We start from the raw sequence: 13,767 nt of genomic DNA on the forward strand, positions 1-13,767 counted from the left end.
TAAAACAACGGTGCCCCTTTTATGTATTTTTTTCTGACGCTCAAATTACAATCAAAAATATATTTTGGTGCGTTTTAATATAAAAAAAAAATATTTTAATAGTTATTAAAAATTTGTTAGATTATCGAAATAAAATTAGGTAGTACTAAAATATAAAATCTGTAAAAGTAGTTTGAAAAAAAATCATTCATATTCAAAAATGTATCAATAATTGATTTTGTAAATGAAAAAGAAATCAATAATGAATAACTGTTTCTTTGAGATCCAAATAATTGCAAATTTGAAAACTTATTGTTTTAAAGTGAACCGTGTTGGACAGATTTTACCTTTAACGCAGAAAAAGACACCAGTGTTTTATGCTGTATTTTATAGCCATACATTTTTACAATGGTAAATCTAATATTTTTCTCTTATTTTAACTGAAAATAATGAAGAAAAAAAATGTGAAAAATAAGTTAAATAAAAATTCTGCGTCTAAGAGATAACAGATAGATTTTCAGAGAAGATTCGTTTTTAAGCTATTTGATTCCGATAGAGGGCGCTAATCGTTTCCTACATTTGAAAACTAGAGGAGGATGCTGAAGAGGAGAAGCGAATCTTCCTCAGCATCATTAAGTTGATCTCCCGTTATCGTACCCCCGTACAAACTGGGAAAATCAAAGAATTTATCTTCTCAGCAATGCCCTATTTGGAGCGTTGATCAGGTAAATAGAAATTTTAATTAAATTTAAACTTAAGAAATAATAGCTTAGAATTTTATTAGAATTGTAAAAAATTCTCAAATGAATTAAGAACATTTAAGGCAGAAAGTATTCAATAAAATTTAATTTGATTTAGTTTTTTATTTTAGAACTGTGATTTTGTACCAATTAAACTAAGAAAACGGTGCAGCATTCAGTATTTTTAATTAAGCACAGCTAGAGCGCATGTGCGCAGGGACATGTCCAGGCACGTTCAGGCGAAGGGGCTAGAGCCGGGTTAAACGGATGAATTGCGGGGCGACAAGGATTTTTCAAGATTTTTAACCGATGTATCCATGATACCGTTACATAGACAGTCAGTTTCCGTTTTTGACATTTTTCTCAAATTTCGTAAATATTGAACAAATTGTTTTGTAACTTTGAGTATGCTAAGGATTATGCAATTAGTTACCCTTGATTTAGTCTCGAGAAGGTTTGAAAGAAGGAAAAACAAAATAATATTTTCTTGACCCCTTTTTTTGTAATCTGCAAAATTTTCATTATTATGTAATGCATTTCGTTTTCTACACTCAGAAAGGTTTACTTTTTCTTTTGTTGCTAATTATGACTTAAATATTGATAAAATTTGAAAAAAATTATTTAAAATTTATTCTGCGCTTGCGTAAAGAAATTTAAAAAAAGACTTGTTTGCTTGGTAGTTTGATTTTTCATTTTAATAGACAACTTAGGATAGCTGTCCAGTTTGAATATCGTCAAAATTAAATAAAATAAAAATTAGCTATTGATAAGTTTTTTATTTTATCTATGTTTATCTTATGTTTTATTTTTAAGTTTTTTATCTATTCAATCCTATGTGAAAAGCTAATTTTTCTTGTTGAACAAATTAAAGGAACTGCTCTTCCTTTAATTTGTTTTAAAAAAATATGTTTTAATTACTCTTATGTGGATTTGCTTTATTCAAAAAGTCCTTCATTAGGTGACTCATAAGTTCCCTTGTCTTCTGGGAAAAGTTGCAAGATAACGGATTTCAGGGCAGTTACAATAAAAGCTCGATGTTACTGTATATAGTACGGTATGTTACGAAAAATTTGCAATTACGATATGTTTTTTGTGAGAAATACAGTCGAACCTTTATTTAACGAAGTCACTAAATCCCGATAAAAAGTTCGCTATGTGGAAAATTCGTTAAATAGAAAATCCCCATTTAAAATACTTAAACAACACAAAACATGTTTTAAATTCATAAACACTAGACATAATTAAGATAGCAATTGTAAATTATTACCTTCTCTTTATTTTATAAATCTTGACCATAAAAGAAATCTGCATGGAAATTGATAATAGAACAAAACATTATCCAGTGTTACACTATCATGCTACATACACTTTCAACTAATGAAAGCTAAATTTCCTTATGAAATGCAAACAAAAAGGGAAAGGGATTTTACTGCTTTCTCTAAAAGTTAAAGGGCTGCGAAAATCAATTTGAGGTCATTTTCCCCATAAAATGTAAGTTTGAGATATTTTGGGAAATAGGGAAAGTGGATCTCAAAGAAAAGTTCGTAAATATAAAATTTACTTTGCTATTTGGAAGTTATTTTACGAAGAAATTTCCAAATTGTTCTTGGTTTCTCGAAAAAAATCGCAAAATAGAGAAATTTGCAATATGGAATTTCGTTAAATAGAAGTCTGACTGTATCTGCATTTTTCTGGTGTTTGAGTGAGCAATATTATTAGAAACAAGGCATAATTGAAAACACTTTTATTTGTATCTGATATCAAAATAAAACAATAAAATTGAACATAATTTTTCTTTCTTAAAATTTCAGCCCTTTTTATAATTAAAAAATAAACGTATGTGTGTGACCATCGGCTAAGTTATCTTCCTCTTTACGTAAGAAAAATTCGGTTCTTTTTATGGATTATGTCACCCCTTTTGGTGACAATCTACAACATACTGCCTTATTGACAGCTCACTGTTGAAATTTCTGTTCAGTAACATCAAAAGTTATTGCACTTTATTTAATTTTTTTTCCTTGCAAAAATTCCCCGTTGAGTCTACAAGGCAAGTCAAAATAGTCATTCAAAACAGGAGAATTGTAGTCTTTTTTATTTCAATTTTAAGATATTCGTTATTTTCTGACAATTAAGGGAGCTTGCAAAGAAAAATGAACATAATGCATATAAAATGGAATGTCACCAATTTTTGGCATCGGTAGAATGAAATTTCCGTAAAACATCAATTCGGAATTTAAGTAATTCATAGTGTAAACTTTCAATTAGTAGCCGGCCAGATGGTCGAGCGGCAGCCAGTGACTACGGGTACGAATCCCGCTTAGGATGGATGTTTCTCTCTCTGTGTGTCGTTCTCTGTTGTGTGAATGTGGCCCACCCTATGAACAGGTATCTGTGGCAGCGTGGAGTGGGTAATGCTGCTCGCCTCCGTGATTTAGATTCACAGGTGCCCACTGGGTAATGTTAAATGAGCAACACTTCTGGCCTCTTCCAAGGTAAAGAACGGAAGTTCGGTGCCCATCGCGAAAAAAAAAATCTTTCAATTCGTATAGTGAAGTAAAATATGATCCCGAATTTAAGAAAATTGGTTGAAGTGCTTTTTTAAGTTATTCATTGCGTGAACTATCCACGCTATGAAGTAATTCTGACCTCATATTAATAAAAGAAATTAAAAGTGGTAGTAAGATTGTACTTCCTCAATAAAAGCTCGAAAAAGAAAGTATTTTACTTCTTTTATTTCTGGCTGTTTGAGTTTAAGTGACCGGAACAGTTTTGCCTTAACATAACATTCCATTTCCGAGATAATTCTTTCCTTTTTAATTCATAAGAACTAAAAAACAAAACTTAATATTTGCAATTTTTTTTTGTCTTGAAAGTAATATGATTTTAAAGAGAGAAGTTATCACAATTGCTCCTCCATCCTACTAAGGTTCAGTTATTAAAAAAAAAACTGAAAACTGATAGCGTAATTATTTAATGATTAGCTTTTAACATATAAAATAAAGTGCACAAAATTATATATTGTGTGTAGGAATGGGCGATATTAGAAATTATATATCGTGATATATCGTCAGTTTTGCATCGCGATATAGCGATGTATCGCGATATAGTATTTTTGAATTTCATTTACTTTAAGGCACAGAAAGTCAGATTTCTATCAAGACTTCATACGCATATTGATTTAAATCAATTTATAAATTTGAAAATATATATGTTTTGCTAAAGAAAGATATTAAATAAATTGACTAAGATGTACAAATCTTACTTAAAATATTTATTGAAAAAATGTGTGTAGATACAGAATGAAATATTTGCACTTCTTTATCGTTTATAAGGTATAAGCAGTCTTAATTTAAGTTAACCCCTAAAACACCCTTAATGAAAAAAAATATTGTTATTAAACAAAAGCTGATTTTAAAATTTCAAAATATATTTTAATTAAAATAAAAGTTAGATTGACTAAAAGCCGAAGTTTAAAATTAAAAATGTTCGAATTTTAAACTAAAAAGTAAACATAAGATTTGTAATAATTTCTTAAAATTTTCGTTCTCTGAAAGATTTCTCAGTTTAAAAATAAAAAGGGAATTTTATAAAGATATCTAGCTGAAATTATTGAAAGAAAATTTAAAAAATTAAAAAAAAAGTTTGTTAAGAAATTCATTATACACTTAAAACAAAGTGTTAAAAATATTTTTTTTTTTTAAAAAAAAAAACTTTTTTTAACAAATCAATATTTGCTTGTACTATTATGCGTAAATAATTACAGAATTATTAAGTTCGATCGTAATGTTCAAATTCTTAATGAAGAAGTAAACACAAGTTTTGTTATATTTTCTAAAAATGATCACGCAAATAACAAAAGATTTCTTAGTTTAAAAATAAAAAAATAAATAAAAGTGAAATTTATCAATATATTTACCTAACAGCATAGGAACAAAATTTAAAAAATAAGTTCGTTAAAAAATTATTTGTATGCTTAAAACAAAGAGCTAAATAAATTTTAGAAAAAAAATGCTTCTTAAACACTATTTTTATTATTATTTCATATAAATAATTAAATTAAATTAAATAATGACCGAATTATGAACGAAAAACAAAGTAAGGCAAAGTTTCTTAATTAAATTCTTAAAAATAAAAACAAAAGAATTGTGATATTCGGTAATATATTTAGCTAATTAACTAATAATATAAAACGAAAATTAAAAAAAAATAATGATTTTACTCTCTAATAAAACGAAGTAGTAATTGATAAAAAAAAAAAAAAAAAAAAATGAATAAAATTCGCAAACTTTTCAAATTCTTTTGAACAAATAAAGTTTATTGACTTATGTCCAAAAAATAAGTTTTGTTTTAACTTTATTTCTAAAAATAAAAACAACTCAAGATTTATAAATTTAAAATCAGTAATAGAAGCCCATTAAATTATTAGAAGTTTTATCCGAAAGGTTTTTAATAAATTAAAAGAAAGTAAAAAAATAACCTAACAAATTTATTTACTTTGTAATTTAATTCCTTATGGGTGCCTTAAATTAGATTTCCGATAATTTTCACATTTAAAAATATAAAAAAAGTTTTGTCAGAAAATAAATAAAAAACTTACCTAATTAATGAAGAAACTTTTCTTTATAAATTCTTTTCAATAATAGATTGCGTTCAGAACAAGGTTACGACGGCGATCACGAAGTTAATCCCATTGAAAATAATCTACAAGAAACGATTTCAAATCGCGAAGGTGCGAAAACGAACATGTGATATAACGATATAAGGTCTCAAAAGTGATTCTGATTCTACCGCTCATCAGTCAAGGCCGTCTCAACATAACGAAACAATATCGTCTTCCACAGCGCGAGTTGGCATCGGAACGTAAGAGAAAGTCCTTGCGTGTATCGCTATATCGTTATATCGTCTTCTTCACTCGACGGCTTAAATCAGATTTCTGATGCATCGCTTGGAATGAAAGTTGCTGTATCGGTTTGCCGATATAGGCGTTAAATCGATATGTCGCGATATATCGATTTATAGCCCAGTCCTAATTGTGTGACTACAGGCGATAGATAACTACACTGGTACACTGTAGATACCAACACTAAATAATCATTTTCGCTTCATTAATCATTTTTAAAAGAAAAAATTGTAATTTGATTTATTCATAATCTATATTCTTTAAATGAGCGAATTTCCTAAGACTAAGTGAAAGCTAGAATGACATTATCATGAGTAGTTTTTTTTCTTTCTTTTTTTAAAATTAATAGCAGCCTTTTATTCACCCTTGAAATTATTAAACATGTTTACAAACAACTGAATATTGTACTGAATACGGTAGTGCTTTTTATATACGGAGAAATCACTTAGTTGTCATTTTTCCCCACTCACGGAAGGCATATTTCCGCAGTAGCTGCATCACTAAGTTCCATTAACACGACTTTCTTCAATATTTCATTAGCATTTATTTCAAAACATTAAAAGAGCTGAATTATTTAGAATTTTATAGTTAAGATTTCCCTTCTTTATTAATTTTAGTTAATATAGAAACTGGAACCTGTTAAATTTAAAAGCTTTATTGTAAACAAAGAAAAAAACAACTTCATTGAATCTGTTGCTAGTGTGAAGAAGATTGGAACTATATTCTCAAAATAAAACACATAATTTAACAGTACATCGAATTTAAAAAAAATAGATCTGCCAGTTTCCTGCCTACAAAAACTAAAAAATGTTTCATAATTTCGCTCTTTCATTTATGGGTTAACTCATATGACGTATAACATGAAGTCCTCCTCCTCATCATCAATGGTTCTTCAGTCCAGGGTGGGCCTTCTCAAGAAGGTTTTCTAGGCAAGCCTTTTTCCTGCTAGCGTTTTCCAGTTTTTAGTTTTTAAGAACAAAAGGTATTTTTCGAGGTCATCTATACATCTCAAATTCGGCCTGCCTCTTTTTCGTATGCCAACTGGTCTGGCATTGAAAACTCTTTTTGTGGTCTTCATTCATTCTGATAACGTGGCATGTCCATTTTATTCTTTGTCGTCATTATATGAGTCATTGTCAGGTTCATTATATGAGTGATAACGCTCTAAATTTGTTCTTCTAAACGAAACACCAATTCCTCCAAAAAGACTTCAAATTTTTTTCATCACTAACAAATTAATGAATGAAAATTCAACATATATGTGTCTTTGTTTTGAGGGTTTAATGTGAAAAAATTACTGTAGTTTAAGCAAACATTGAAAAGATATAAATAGAAACGTGACACATAACTTTAGAGCAATAAATTTTTGAACCGTTATAGAGGTTAAACTATGAAAGCTTCAAATTTTTATTTATTCCCCTATCCTGGACGGTGATAAATCCGAACTTTAGAAGGAAAAAAAAATTTTTTTTTCTGAAAAAGTACGTTTTTGGCCAGCATATTTCGCCACGAATACTTTAGGAGATTTGTTAGACACTTTACAAGATGAAAATCCGACCAATCAAAAGTTATAATAGCAAACAATTTTTTTATTTCTTAAGCTTATTTTACATGCATACATTGCACATGCATACATATATTGTTCATATACATACATATGTTCAAAAAGCAATACTCTACTCATATATACTATACTCTCTCTATATATACTATATTATACGAATTATTTTAATACGTCATATTTTCTCATCATAACTTTTGAATGATTGGTTAAAATACAATAATTCTTACACAAAAAGTTCTAAACCTTCAACTCAAAGGCAAATATATAATACAACGGGGAATTTATATGAATTAAATATAACTGTTGTTAATTAATTTGTTAAAGATGAAAAACTTGTAAAGCATAAAAATTTTTATACGTTCAAATTTTTTTTTTTTAATACATAACCGTCGTTGAACAAGTGTGTTTACGGTTACTAGTGTTAAACTCCGTAGCCTTGAAATTTTGAACCCAATCCAGAAAAGTCCTGAATCAAGTATTGGGAGCCTTCGTGAAGGTTTTTTTTTATGAAACGCATCTACGTTACATCACGTGAACCTCCCACGGTTAGCCTGACGGCAAAGGGACTCTAACCCATGATCCACTGAGGATATTTCACGTCAGAATCTGCAAGCCGGATGTGGATTCTTATCGACCAGCCATCGCTGGGATTCGAACTCGGTTCACTTCATTGGAAAGCAAACGCTCTATTTAATCAATAAAAAAGTGTTTCAGAACTAATTTAACAAATAAATTATAGAATGATATTGAAATGCCACCCATTTTGAGATTAAATCGCCAAATTGTTGTACTTCCTATTCTACGTCATACGCTAACCTAAAAATGAATTCTTGAAGGAGAATGAATCATTTCTTCAATTATACCTGTGAAATTAAGAATTTTGTAGGTCTTATATATAATATAGGTAATGTTTCTCATTGAAGAACTTTTGTAATGATTTACCCAGTAAAGAGACAATATATCTTGCTACGCCCAAAGCTTCAAAAAATGACAGAAAAATTTTATTTTTGCCAAGAAGCTTAGAAGAAAGTAAACTCAAAATAATTTTAGAAGAAATTTTAGAAATTAAAGAAAATTTTTAGAAATTTAGGAAAAAAAATCTAAACAAAACTTCGGTTTACTGAGCTTAGTCATAATTTTTTATTTATTGCAGTAAAAAAGATAAATTTTAATTTTTAGCATTTTTTTACTTATTGAAAAATATTTTTAATGTGCATTTTTACTGTGAAACGAAATTCACAAGGAATAATAAAACTGTTTTATTATCGGTTATTTATTATTATTTACGGTTCAAATCCTAATCAAATTTCCTTTTAATTAAAAATTCCATCCAACAAGGATAGATTTATTGGTTATTGCAATTACATAAATTTTCAGTACTCAAAATAGACTTATAAACCTTCGTCAAGTAGAAGAGGACAGATAGGAGAGACAGCACCAAGTAGTACGCAATTATATTTTTACACAGGCAATCGCTTTGTAAAGGTATACGAAAAAAAATTTTAAATATATATATTTTTTAAGTTGGTCCAAACGTTGTTCACTAAGTTGGGTATTTTGTCTAATATATAATAATTAAAAATAGTAATACATAATTAGAAATAGTAATATATAATTAAAAACAATAATATGTAGTTAAAAATATAAATCCTGTTTTTTGTGCAAGAAGCGCGTATTTATTATGCGCATGCGCTATAGGACTCTCATTTGGCCTGTCTGTTGAAATTGTAGTTAGTTGAGAAAAAAGTAATCTTGTTCCAAATTTTATTCTTTCGGTATAAGATTTGTTGCTCTAACGGAATCACCGCAAACTTCTCTTTATAATGTCAGGTATTTTGTTTTGATAATGTACTTCTATTATTGTTTGATTTAAGATTTTAAAATTACAGTTTTAGACAAACAAGTGTAGCTTGGTGCAAACGTTTATCATGTTTGTTTTTACCCAATCAGCAAAGTAAAGCAGATTACTGGTACCAAATTAGTAATGTTACAAATTGGAAAACTTTTGTTTTGATTTAACTAATTAATTGAAGAGAAGACAATGTAAGAAAGAAAATTTTTCGAATCACTAAGACTTGTATATTCGAATATTTACTTCACTGTTAATTCGAATCGATTAATCGAATGTTAATTCGATGGTAGACTGTTTATCTATTATTGTGCTAGTTCGAATAAGTGTCTCTTTTCTGTGATTTTAATTAGAAACTATCGATTTTAACTAATTAGTCCAAATCAGTTGATCAAAATTATAACTCGTGGCGATTGATACAAATCCGTTAATTAGAATATAATTTATGAATCTATTTTTTCAAAGAGTAGAATAAAAAAAAATTGCTGATGCATTTTGACTCTGTTTCCAGTTAGTCATAAGGTTTTGTCAAAATAGTTTGTTCTATGAGTAATTTGAATAAACAAATATTGTAGTGGTAGTAAAAATATACTATTCAAGTAAGCGTCTTTTTTATCAACTATTTTAAAATTCATTTGCACTATTGCCTCAGACAGATATATAGCCGTGCAATTAAAAAATTAACGTAAGCGACAAAAATTTCAAAATTAGGATTTTTGTAAATTTGGCATCTTTATATGGTAAGCTACAGATTGCAAAAAAAAATTAAAAACTAAATTCTGTTGTATCAGTTTTTTGAAATTCTATTTTAGCGTTCATAACATTAGCAATAACTTTGCATGCAAAGATACAACAGAGATAAAAGAAGCAAAGATACAAAGAGCAAAATAAAACAAAAAGTTGTCAAGTCACCTTTCTCGGAATCGGTTTTTCTCCTTTTTTGAATAGACCATTTGTACAAAGCATCATCTAATTCTGAGCTGATTTCATTGATTTATATTTCTTTAAAAGCTTTTGAAGACTTCCTCACGAGCACAGCTTAAACATCGTATGACGAGAAGATTCCCTAAAGAGTATTCTGAAACTAGGAACTATTACAAATACAGTATGACTTCTATTTTACGATGTCGCTAAATCCCGATAATCGTTGTTCGTTGTATGGAAAATTCGTTAAATAAAAAAAATCACGTTTTGAAATCTTTAAATAACTCAAAACAAGCTTCAATATAGACATAAATAAAATCGCAATTAATACACGTTTATCTTGTAAACTAGTATCTACTATTTATTTTATAAATCTTAACCATATAAAAGAAATCTGTATGGAAAGCAAGAATAGAGCAAGACATTATCCAGTGTTACACTATCACGCTACATACATTTTCAACAAAAAAAAGGTAAATTTATGCATAAAATTATAGCTACATTTATTATAAAAATAATTTTAAACGTACATTACCACATGCGTTCTTAAGTTTAATTGCTACTGATAAAATCCGTTCATTTTATCAGAGTTTTTCGTTTGAAATGCAAGCAAAAAAGAAAAGGGATTTTACCGTTTACTCTTAAAAGCTAAGTGGTTTCGAAAATCCAGTCAAGGTCATTTCCCCCATAAAATGCATTAACACGTTTGAAATGTTCCCAAATATTTTGGGAAATAGGGAAAGTGGATCTTAAAGAAAAGTTCGTTAATTAGAAAATTCACTTCGCTATTTGGAAGTTATTTTATGAAAAAAATTTCCAAATGGTTCCCTGAAAAAAAAAATCGCAAAATTGAAACATTCGCAAAAGGGAAGTTATTTAAATAGAAGTCCGACTGTATGTTATATAAAATTATATATCTTTTCTGACTAACTTTTCAACTAATTTGAATAATTTTGATTTTGGAATTTATGTACTTTTTCAATAGCTGTAACAAACATTGGCTCAAAAACGTTCAAATGTGATAAATTAATTTTGAAGTTACAATTTAAATAATCGACATAATATTCGTTTGGGGGATATTTTTTTAGCATACTAATTATAAATATTTTTCTAAATAATTTTCGCAAGATTCTTTTAACTTATAGAATCTAACTTTTAAGCAGTCTAGCTAATACTTCTGACTGCAAAATATTCTTTTACTCCTACTCCAAAGTCCTGATTCTATGTAGTAAAGCAGAAGAAAGAGTTTTTTTTTTATTGGGAATACCTCATGCGTAGTTAAATTGAGACAGCTTTGAACATGGGAAATTAGGCGGGGGAAGGGAAAGAACACTGAAATTGGAAAGAGAAAAATGCGAGTAAAAGGGGAAGGAAAAAAAAAATTCGAAATCTACTTCGATAAACTAAATTAGTCGGGAATTCAGTCTTTTCAAATCATGTGAATGAGCGTTTGATTTATTGCTAAGTCGTTTGGTTTGAGCAATTGATTTGAATCCATTGATTCGAAGACTTGAATAAGTTAGTTCTGAAAGGTTCGTCGTTGAGCTTTTTATTTTGGGCATAGCTTGAAATACGTTTGAAAAAACAAGCGTAGCTTAAAAAATGCCTGTTTTCGAAAACGGACATAGCTTGAAATGCGTGTTTTAGAAAACGGACATGAAATGCCTGTTTCAGAAAACGGGCATAGCTTGAAATTCATATTTTAGAAAACGGACAAGAAATGCCTGTTTAAGAAAACGGGCAAAGCTTGAAACGCGTGTTTACATAGCTCAGAATGCCACTTTTTAATTTATCAAAGTTTCCTTTCAATGCTAATGTTTCATAAAATGTTTGTTAATCAAGTGAAACCATGTTATATATCAAGACCAAATCAATTTGAAATTTCGTTTACTCTTTTTAAAACAGTACCAGTGATTGAACAGTGCTTAAAACTTTTAAAATAGAAATAAAAATTAGTGAGATATTGTTACTGATTTCTTTCAGTTTATTATTAAACGAATATTCGGAAGATTTTCGTTTTACATATAAATACTTGATAATGTTAATATTCAGTGATAGTTATGAGTAAGTAGTAAATTTAAGAAAGTGATTAATATCGAATTAAATTACTTCCCTATTTTTATATTTTAGATGCATGTTCCATCACTGAATAAAGATTATGGGACAGGAGATCAGTGTTACCTTTTCAGACAATCTCCCTAGAGTTACCAAATGAGAGCAAATCAATGTTTCTTTGAAACCCAAAACTTAATTCTGAAGGCTCGAAAGATGTTTGCCAGCGGGAATTTTTTTTTTAAACTGCCATCATTGAAGAATTTTATAATACGCTAAAAAACCTAAATAACTTTTGATTTAGTGATCGGATCAATCTTAATGGTCCGATGGCCTTAAATCAGTTAATTGTTTAGTTCAGACAAAACCAACTTCAATAATATACTTCTCTGAATGCCTTTTTAAAAATAAAAAAAAAAATAAAAAAATTTAAAAAAAAAAAAAAAAAAAAAAAAAAATTTGGCTTGAGCGTTCGCCTTCCTATGAGGTGAACTGGGTTCGAATCAAAGCGAGGACTGGTACCCGGCTTGCACCGACCACAGTGCTGACGTGAAATATCTTCAGTGGTAGACGGATCATGGGTTAGTCTCCTTGCCGCCAGGCTAACCGTGGGAGGCTCTCGTGGTCTTCCTCTTCATGTAACGCATCAAAAAGTCAAATTTCTCCCAATACTTGATCAAAGAGTTCCCTTGTCTTCGGGATGGGGTTCAAAAATACAAGGCTACGGAGTTGAACATTAGTAGTCGTTGGGTCGGCTGTTCAACGACGGTTATAAAATTAAATAAAACAAATTATAACTCTAAATATGAGAGGTAGACGTAACCAAAAAAATAAGGTTAACAGTCGAAAGATTTTTTTTTCTTAATTTCTATGTATTGCGCTATATTTCGAGAAATTTTGAAGTGAATCGAAAAATTCTTCCGAACAATTATAAAATTTGTTTATCAAAAGCTAATTCCACGTTAAAAAAATATTATTTTACTTAATAGTCGAAAAATGTTTAATTGCAAGATAAAAAATTTTTTTGCATATTTTTTTAATATGTAATTAATTATAAATGACAAAATACTAAATTTGAACATAATCGGTCGAATAGTTTCTGAATTATCAAATTTTAAAAAGTTTTATGTGTGAAAATTTTTCTTAAAGTGTTCAATCGATTTAGGCCATTAATAAAGAAAGTAATAAAGTAATTGTAAAAAAAATGTACGCGGAATTATCGTTTCATAATTAAGTTTATAATTATGAGCAGAAGTTCTCTTTATTATTTCTAGAGATAGGGAAATAAAATTTTTGTCTGATTTCGTAACTTAAGGATCGTCTTTAATTAATTAGCATATCTAAGGTATAGCTCTCGTTACCTGTTATTGATTTAATGTTACGGTATTTTGTGTATAGTTTGTCTGAAGTAAGAACTCCCCTAGCCATTCGTCTGTGGCGGTGACTATGGTAACGAGGTATAACTACACTGGTTATCATAAATTAAGGAAAAATCACAAAAATAGCGATAACTCTTTCAAAAGTAAGCCAAACCGTGCAAAATTTGCATATGTTGTCCACTAAGAGTAGCTGAGTAAAATTGCAATATGCAAATTAGTGGCGCTGCACTCGGCTTACGTCATCTGCCTGGAGCATAAAAGTCCAAGTTTGAGAGAAAGCACACAAATTTTACTGTGATTGCGACATTGAAAATCTGAGATAGCCAATTCGTAATAATGACCTCTAGGCATCATTTGCCTGAAGAACTACGATGGAGAGC

General features: G+C 29.0%; 1 protein-coding gene across 3 annotated transcripts in view; it reads left to right on the plus strand.

The window, feature by feature from the left end:
- Nucleotides 1-547: 547 nt before the first annotated feature.
- LOC107439981 (disheveled-associated activator of morphogenesis-like protein) overlaps nt 548-13,767 on the plus strand; it is a 101,882-nt gene continuing 88,662 nt past the window's right edge. Inside the window, exon 1 of one of the 3 annotated variants that reach the window (XM_043044586.2) lies at nt 548-704. The gene's annotated coding sequence lies outside the window, so the exon portion shown is untranslated. Of the gene's footprint in view, nt 705-8,887; nt 9,014-9,130; nt 9,227-13,767 lie in introns of those variants that run through there. The other 2 variants (XM_043044580.2, XM_071187572.1) reach the window with 2 other exon arrangements.

Source organism: Parasteatoda tepidariorum, chromosome X1 (genome assembly GCF_043381705.1).
Source record: "Parasteatoda tepidariorum isolate YZ-2023 chromosome X1, CAS_Ptep_4.0, whole genome shotgun sequence".
NCBI classification, from domain to species: Eukaryota; Metazoa; Arthropoda; class Arachnida; order Araneae; family Theridiidae; genus Parasteatoda; species Parasteatoda tepidariorum.